This window comes from Babylonia areolata, chromosome 27 (assembly GCF_041734735.1).
Source record: "Babylonia areolata isolate BAREFJ2019XMU chromosome 27, ASM4173473v1, whole genome shotgun sequence".
Classification (NCBI taxonomy): domain Eukaryota; kingdom Metazoa; phylum Mollusca; class Gastropoda; order Neogastropoda; family Buccinidae; genus Babylonia; species Babylonia areolata.
Window position 1 is genome coordinate 9,637,323 of NC_134902.1, and position 9,864 is coordinate 9,647,186.

General features: G+C 38.7%; 1 long non-coding RNA gene across 1 annotated transcript in view; it reads left to right on the forward strand.

Annotated features, from left to right (window-relative positions):
• Positions 1-4,655: 4,655 nt before the first annotated feature.
• The window catches only part of LOC143300949 (uncharacterized), a 35,948-nt gene continuing 30,739 nt past the window's right edge, over positions 4,656-9,864 (forward strand). The window contains exon 1 of the long non-coding RNA XR_013057718.1: positions 4,656-4,793. This is a non-coding gene — a long non-coding RNA (uncharacterized LOC143300949). The remainder of the gene's footprint in view (positions 4,794-9,864) is intronic.

A 9,864-nucleotide genomic window follows, 5' to 3' on the forward strand; every position in this document is an offset into this window, starting at 1 on the left:
TCGATGCAGGAATTTCTTGGAGAGCAGTTTGGATTTGCTGCTGCAGCACGCCCTTGGTGATAGGGAGGCGGTGGATGTTCAGCTTCCTAGGGGGTTTCTGCCTGGCTGGTTGGAGCTTGCGTGCAAGCCTGATGTTCATCTTGCGTACCAGGCGATGGTCCGACCAACAGACTGCTCCTCTCATGCAGCGTGTAATGGAAACATCACCTCTGTCCCTCTGCCCAACAGTCACGTAGTCCAGCATGTGCCATTGCTTGGAGCGGGGGTGCATCCATGTGTTCTTGTACTTGTCCGCTTGTTGGAAGAGGGTGTTGGTGATGGTCAGTCCATTCTGCGCCCAGAGCGAGAGCAAAAGCAGTCCGTTGGAGTTGCACTTGCCAGTGCCGTGCTGTCCTACGACTTTTGGCTACGAGGAGAAGGCCACGCCGACGCAGGCATTGAAATCCCCAAGGATGATCAGCCTGTCCTTTCTGTCTACCGCTGAAATGGTGCGGCTGAGCTCCTCGTAGAAAGCTTCTTTGATGTCATCAGCGTTGGTCATCGTCGGGGCATAGCAGCTGATGACTGTGGAGAAGCGATCCTTGGACAGCTTCAGATGCAGGGTCATCAGCCTATCGTTTATCCCATGTGGAAGGCTGTCAAGCTGTCGTCAGTGCAAGTTTGGTTCGTATGGCAAAGCCCACGCCTGAGGTTCTTGGGGTGCCATCTGGCTTCCCAATGCAGTAGAAGGTGTAGCCCCCTCCAACTTTCTCCAGCTGGGTTCCACCGGCAAACCTGGTTTCGCTCAGGGCTGCTATGTCCACCTGGTAGCGATCAAGCATTCTAGCAATGAACGCTGTGCGTCTTTCCCTCTTAGACAGAGTCGACAGACCAGAAAGACGCACGTCTTTAGATGTAAAATGAAGAAAAAAAGCTATATCTCTGCCTTCCAGAAAGAGTTGAAATACAGATATAAAATAAAACAACGTAATGCAAAAATTGATTGCATCCATGCAAATTTTCCCGAATTGGTTCGTTTATAGCGCCTTTTTTTATATTCTGAATCACCTTAATTAATTTCCTTCACTTCAGTTTGGGGATGTGTTCTACACTTTCTTGAGACACTTACGTGTGGTGTTGGTACACACTTGGCTTCGATTTGTTTTCATTCTTATCGTGTGTGAGTCTTTGAATGTCATAATCTATTTCGTAAATCTGTTTGCTCCTGTATTTCCTGTTTGATGCTCTTTTGTTGCTTGCCTGTCTCTCTGTAACTATTTTTTTTCTTCGTATCTTTCGCTCAATGTTTGTTTGCTTATACTTTGTTGTTGTTGGTTGTGGTGGTGGTGGTGATGTCTTTTAGGTCGTCTTTTTTCTTCTTTCTGCTCTTCCTCTTTTTCGTCCAATGTTTAGATGCAAGTATGCACTGATATATATATATATATATATATATATATTTTTTTTTTCAAATTAGATTAATAACTGCCACCTTAAGAATTGAGAAATTAAAAAAGAACAAAAACAACAACCCCCAAACAAACAAAAAACCCAAGCAAATCTGGACGGTGAAGCAAAAAACAACGAATGAAACAGTCGGTACCGAAAGCTACACACACACACACACACACACACACACACACACAACGTTAATGATTATTGACAAGTTTGTCTTGTTTTCTCTTTGACCTTCCTTTCGCCCTTCATTTTCTTTTCTCGCGCAAGGAAAAGTTTTCTTGTTAGAATAAGGGAGGTGGTAGGGGAAGGGGCAGCAGTGCATAATAATTATTTGGGGGCTAAATGAGCACCACTGAAGATGCCATCTACAGAATAGCGGGTGACTCGGTGTTGACAAGAAGAGACATCTCCGCGCTGTATTTTCAGTGTCAATTCAATCTGTTATGAGATTGCCTCTTTCCTCACGCTTAGAGAAACAGGCAGGTGGAGAAACGCTTTCATTACCAGACTTCCGACTGGAAATGATGTTTTATTGATTGCTTGAAGAACAACACGCCGTCACTGGGTCCTGCAGCTATCTCATGCATTTCTGGTGAAGAAAGAAAGGAGGCTTAAAGCTCCTCGCCAAGCCAGTCTGTCTGTTTTGTCCTGACTGTTTATTTGACAGACTGCCTGTCTGTCTAAATGTCTGTGTTCTTGTTCTTGTTCTCTCTCTCTCTCTCTCTCCCTCTCTCTCTCTCGTACGAATGCAGACGCGGAGAGTGAAAGACACACATAAAACATACATATACAGATATCAGTCTTACGATCCAGAGATATTCATAAAAGACAGATGTCCAAAAACACAAACATTTTCAGATGCAACAATGTGAAGTGAGGAATGGGATATGTGTGTGTGTGTGTGTGTGTGTGTGTGTGTGTGTGTGTGTGTGTGTGTGTGTTTGAGAAAGGGATAGAGACAGACATAGACAGACAGACAGACAGACAAAGAGAAAGTGTGTGTGTGTGTGTGTGTGTGTGTGTGTGTGTGTGCGTGTGTGTGTGTGTGTGTGTGTGTGTGTGTGTGTGTGTGTGTGTGTGTGTGTGTGTGTGTGTCTGTCTGTCTGTCTGTCTGTGTGGTGTGTGTGTCTGTGTGTGTCTGTGTCTGTTTCTGTGCGTGCGTGCGTGAGTGCGAGTAAGAGAGCACGCTTTTGAAAATGTGTATTTTTGACAGGATTAACACTGCTATATCTGTGTGTCTGCCTGGCTCTCACACCTAAAACGTGTGTGTGTGTGTGTGTGTGTGTGTGTGTGTGTGTGTGTGTGTGTGTGTGTGTGTGTGTGTGTGTGTGTGTGTGTGTGTAGGCTCTCAAGGTTTATGCGAAGGTTAGGCATCTGGTGCTTTTCTAAAAATATTCTATATATGATAACAGCAGATGTGGTGCCGAGGTTTGATGTATTTGTATTTGTATTTCTTTTTATCACAACAGGTTTCTCTGTGTGAAATTCGGGCTGCTCTCCCCAGGGAGAGCACATCGCTACAGGGCCACCAATTTTTGGGGGGGGTATTTTTTCCTGCGTGCAGTTTTATTTGTTTTTCCTATCGAAGTGGATTTTTCTACAGAATTTTGCCAGGAACAACCCTCAGTTTTGTTGCCGTGGGTTCTTTTACGTGCGCTGAGTGCATACTGCACACGGGACTTCGGTTTATCGTCTCATCCGATTGACTAGCGTCCAGACCACCACTCAAGGTCTAGTGGAGGGGGAGAAAATATCGGCAGCTGAGCCGCGATTCCAACCAGCGCGCTCAGATTCTCTCGCTTCCTAGGCGGACTCGTTACCTCTTGGCCATCACTCCACATTGTCCGCAAGCTCTGAAACCTTCTTGAAACTGAAACTGAAACGCGCGCTGTGTGTCTGTGTGGTAGAAGTAGTAAGCAGTAGTATTCAATTTAATGTAGACGAGAAAGAAAAGGTGGAGGAGGGGAGAAGGGTATGTGTGGGGTCGTAGTGTATATATGAGAGGGCTGAAAAAAGGAACAAAAGCAAAATGTTAGGAAAAGCTAGCACTAAACAGCTATAACAATTATAACAAATGTTCTCAGTACTGGACTGCATATCAAACCTTCTGCAATAGCAGATATAATATCTTGGTATTGTCAAGAATACATTCAAGTGAACTTTCCGAAACGTTTGGTTAAAACGATTTTAAAATCTTTTACGATTTTAGAATCTGACATTCAAATAAGACGTGTTTGACTAGAGCTAAGTTGTCCACATCTGCATTTCATATCTTTGCTGAACTTCGTCACAAAAGCGTTCAACTTGATCCTGTTCGACAATGCAAGAATCTGCCTTGATCTGATTTAATCTTTGTACGTAACTGACTAATGGATAGTCTCCAATTTTTAAACATTATTTTATAATCACTTAAACATTTGCCATTTAGCTGGCATATTTCCCTGGCTTTGCTCGTTCTGGTAATCGGCAGCCCTCTAATTGTACAGAGAGAGCACGTACGCTTCTGTGTTTCCCTGTTCGTGGTTCGCAGCTTTGTCAGCCCATTTATTGTAGAACAGACCAAGGTGTGAAGGAACTCAGTTGCAACAAGACACACACACGCACGCACACACACACTGACAGACACGCACGCACACACACACTGGCTGATGCACACACACACACACACACACACACACACACTGGCACACACACAGAGTCATCAGTACAGACGTTTCACACACACACCCACCCACCCACACACACACACACACACACTGGCACACACACACACACACACACACACACACACACCTACCTTGTTCGCAGTCCCGCTCCTGCTTTCTTAAGACTTTTATGAGCCCAGACTGTTAAGCAGTGAACAGTTTTACTCAAGACATCGTGCATCAAGTTCAGCGGACTGTTTTTTGTTTTTTTTTAAAGCGCCGGCTTACTGTGAGAATGCGCAGCTGCGATAGCGGGCCGATAAAGGGCGGTAAGTCAGCAGGTTGGCAGGGATCAGCCCAAGAGTCAACATGGCTTGTCGGCTCTGATTCCCAGGCCATGTTTAGCAAGGACAGATTTACGGCCCTTCTGCTTGTGCTCTTGTGTACAGGAGGCATCGACTTGAGCCCATTCTACTGACGCGGGTGTCGATCTATGAGTGGGAGGGCTGTCAGGGTGAATTTGATTTCAATAAATTGCCAGTGTGCTTGCGTGGGACGACTGACCTCAAACATGGCGGATGATGCATGAAACTGCCGCTGGTTCTTGTTTGCTTGTTTGCAGGAAGGATTGGGGCGCAAACAGGTTAATACTGCTGCTAATTTGATTGGCCCAACGCCGTCATCATTCAGGCTGCTTGCTGCACATCAATACAGGTCTGTCCGTCTGATTCTGTGTCTGTCTGCCTGTCTGTCAGTCCCTCGTTTTTTTATCCGTGAAATGAGGTCTGTATTGGTCTGGGGTTTTTGTTGTTGTTGTTTTTTGTTGTTGTTTTTGTTTTTTGTTCTTATATAATCTTTATCGTATTCTTTTTATGGGTCGTATCACTTTCTCTTTGTTGTTTTCCCTCTCTTTGTGTCTGTTTGCCAGATCTAATCACTCTAGTGTTTTGAACTCGATGTTTGAGTCTGTAAGGGATTTAACGTGCTTTCTGGGTACATTACTTTGTCCCTGTTAATTGGATGGGCCAAAAGTGCCAAAGCAGGGGCGTTTCATGAGGGTTAAGTTTAGGAAGGATGACTTCAGGATTGTGACGTCAACATGTCCTTGCCCACTGGTGGACGATAGTGTGTGTTACAGTAAATGGGTAGCCATGGTCATTGTGCATCATTTATTGTCGGCCTTTTCAGTCTTTCTTCTTTTAATTAATCACTTAATTAGGATTGGCCTTTTCATTCTTTGTTCATTTGATTTTTTTAGCTACTTATTTAGAATTACACAGTTGTCTGACTGGGATGATCTTGTGTACGAATGGGTTGATTTTCCTATGAAAAGGATCATGGCAGTGCCATTTTATTACTGAGAACGGGGAGGGAGGTGTGATTCTGCAGGTGACTTCACTGCTGCAGTACAACTTTATACACATTGAAAACATACATTGAAAGAGAGGGGGAGAAAGAGAGATATTCAGAATGCCTTGGCATGTGAATTTTTTCAGTTCCTGTGGTGCTGTGCCACTTAAAGTGGAAACAGAGACAGAGAGAGAGAATAAAAGAAGAGGAAAAATTAAACACCCAGGAGGAGGAGAAGGATAAGGAGCAGCAGGGTCAAGTGGGGATACCGGATTTTGTGTCCTTGCTTCCTTCTTGCCTTCCATCTTTCCTTATCTTTTTTCTTCCCTTTTTCACAGTGTTTTCATTTATTTCTCTCTGAAGATTCAATTGAAACTGTGTGTTTGTTTGTCTATTTCCTCCACTTTCAAAACTGCAATCGTCCGGCCTCTTCTGAAGAAACCCAACCTTGATGCAAACATTTTGAAAAACTATCAACCAGTTTCTAATCTTCCATTCATGTCCAAACTCCTTGAAAAAGCTGTCCTCAAGCAGCTTAACAACCACCTTTGTTTCAACAATCTCATCCACCCATTTCAGTCTGCCTATCGCGCTGACCATAGCACCAAAACCACTCTCCTCCACATTCTGAACAATCTACTGATAGCATCCGACTCAGGAAAAATTTCCCTTCTCACTCTCCTCGACTTGTCAGCCGCCTTTGATACGATAGACCATTCAATCCTTCTTTCCCGTCTTCATTTTACATTTGGTATCAACGGCACTGTTCTAAACTGGTTCAAATCTTATCTCACTGATCGATTCCAGTCTGTCACTGTTGATCATTTCCAATCTGAACCCGTTAAAATCGAACATGGAGTCCCACAGGGATCTGTTTTAGGCCCAGTGCTCTTCACACTGTACACTGCTCCTCTCGCTGAAATTATCAACCGCCATAATATCAGTCATCATTCTTATGCTGATGACACTCAACTCCAGAATAGTGATACCCCTGAAAAATTGTTGTCGCTCTTGCAAGAAACATCCAACTGCTTCCTGGACATTCAAAACTGGATGACTCGAAATAAGTTACAATTGAACGCTGACAAAACTGAAGCAATGATCATAGGAACTAAACAAAAACTGTCTTCCATCACAATTGACACAATCAAACTTGGCAGTACATCCATCCCTCTTTCCACGTCAGTCAGGAACCTCGGTGTTGTCCTTGACAATACACTGTCCATGCAAAAATTTATCAGTCAGACATGTCAGTCCTGCTACTGTCAACTGCGACGCATCAGTGCCGTCCGGAAATATCTATCCACTGACGCAACATCTAGACTTGTCGTTTCTCTCATTCTCTCTCGCCTTGACTACTGTAACTCTTTATTGTCTGGTCTGCCTGCTTCATCCATTCAGCCCCTTCAGCGCATACAAAACTCTGCTGCCCGACTCGTCCTCAGAAAGAAAAGATCTGAGCACATCACTCCTCTTTTGCAACATCTCCACAGGCTCCCTGTCTCACACCAAATAAAGTACAAGATCAGCACTCTATGTTATAGATGCATTCACAAAACTGCCCCTTCCTATCTCTGCGGCTGCCTTCACCTCTACACTCCATCTCGCTCACTACGATCGGCCTCGGATCCACTCTGTTTACGCATACCCAGATTCAAACACTCGACTATTGGCCGCCGTTCTTTCTCTGTTTCTGGACCTTGCGATTGGAATGAACTTCCTTTTTCGCTTCGTCAAGTCTCCACACTCAGCTCTTTCAAGTCTGGCCTTAAAACCCACCTCTTCCCAAAATAGCCTCCCTTGCCTGCCCTTCCTTGTCTTTAGTTTCTGCAGTATTAGAGTTATGCATGCGTGTGAATGACTGGTGCGAAAGCGCTTTGATTTGTCTCTGCACAAGATCCAGCGCTATATAAATACCATTATTATTATTATTATTTCTCTGTGCACCTGCCTCAATGTCACCGTTTGATCTGTATACATCATGTTTGCCTTTAGTTTCCATTCATGCTTTTTCACTTAAGACTTCATTTTTGTTGCTCGCTGTAGTTTGGTTCTCACTGATGTTGCCCCCCAAAAGTTGGTTTTCCTTCATGTTGTTCCACTGAAGTTCTCCTTCATGTTGTTCCACTGAAGTTTAGTTCTCCTTCATGTTGTTCCCATAAAGTTTGGTTTTCCACCGTGTTGCTTCACAAAAGTGGTTTTTTTTCTCTCCATGTTGTTCCCCTAAAGTTGGGTTTTTCCTTCATGTTGTTCCCTACAGTTTGGGTTTCCTTCATGTTGTTCCCTTAAAGTTTTGATAGCCTTCATGTTGTTCCCTTAAAGTTTTGATAGCCTTCATGTTGTTCCCTACAATTTAGGTTTCCTTCATGTTGTTCCTTTAACGTTTCGATATCTTTCATGTTGTTCCCTACAGTTTAGGTTTCCTTCATGTTGTTTCCTACAGTTTAGGGTTCTTTTGTGTTGTTCCCTTAACGTTTCAATATCCTTCATGTTGTTCCCTACAGTTTAGGTTTCCTTCATGTTGTTCCCTTAATGTTTCGATATCCTTCATGTTGTTCACTACAGTTTAGGTTTCCTTCATGTTGTTCACTACAGTTTAGGTTTCCTTCATGTTGTTCCCTACAGTTTAGGTTTCCTTCATGTTGTTCCCTTAACATTTCGGTATCCTTCATGTTGTTCCCTACTGTTTAGGTTTCCTTCATATTGTTTCCTATTGTTTAGGTTTCCTTCGGGTTATTCCTATCGAAACGTTAAGGGAACAACATGAAGGCTGTCGAAACGTTAAGGGAACAACATGAAGGAAACCTAAACTGTAGGGAACAACATGAAGGCTATTGAAACGTTAAGGGAAAAATATTAATACTGATAATAAACAATAATAAAATTTATTTTAAAAAAAATCTAATAATAATAATAATCAAACAATAATGATAACAACAACAATAATAATGATAAGAATAATAATAATAATAAATATAATGATGATGATTATTGTTATTGTTATTATTATATATAATCATCATGATCATCATCATAATATAATAATAATAATAGTAACAATAATTATTATTATTATTATTATTATTATTATATAATAATAATAATAATAATAATAATAATATCACAATAATAATAATAATAACAACAACAACAAAAACAATAATAATAATAATATACTACTACTACTACCAATATAATAATAATAATGATAATAATAATGATAATAATAATAAATATTATGATTATTATTATGATTATTAATATTATTATTATATAATAATAGTCATCATTCATAATATAATAATAATGATAATAATAATAATATCACAATAATAATGATATAATGATAATAATAATAATAATAATAATAATTATTATTATTATTATTATTATTATATATATATATATATATATATATATATATATATATATATATATATATATATATATATAATAATAATAATAATAATAATAATAATAAAATGCTGCTACTACTACTACTACTACTACTACTAATAACAACATCACAATAATACTCATTATTATTATTATCATCATCTACTACTACTACTACTGCTACTACTACCATAATAATAGTAATGATAGTACTGATAATAATATAATAATAATAATAATAATAAATATGATGATGATGATGAATATGATTATTATTATTTTTATATATAATAATCATTATCATCATCATAATATAATCATAATTATAATACAATAATAATAATAATAGTAATAATAATAATAGTAATAATAATAATAGTAATAGTAATAATAGTAATAATCTAATAATAATAATAATGATAATAATAATAACAACAACAGTAACAATAATAATAACAATAATCGTCATCATCATCATAATATAATAATAACAACAGCAATAATAATATTAATTTTATGATTATGATGATTATTATATTATAATAGTCATCATCATCATCATAACAATATAATAATAATCATAATATAATAATAATAATAGATATGATGATGATGATGATGATGATTCTTCTTCTGATTATTATTATTGTTGTTGTTTTGTTGTTTTTATTGTCATTGTTGTTCTTCTTCTTATTAATAATAATCTAACAATAATAATAATAACAATGATAATAATAATCATAATAATAACACAATAATAATAATAATAATGATAATAATAATTATTTAAAAAAGAAAGAAAGAAGATATATATATATATATATATATATATATATATATATATATATATATATATATATATATATATATATACTAATACTACTACTCCTAATAATAATAATAATAATCAATAATAATAATAATCATCATTATCATCATCATCATGATAATAATCTTAATAATAATAATGGTGATAATATACTACTACTACTACTATTACTACAAGAATAATAATCATCATCTAATGATAATTATAATA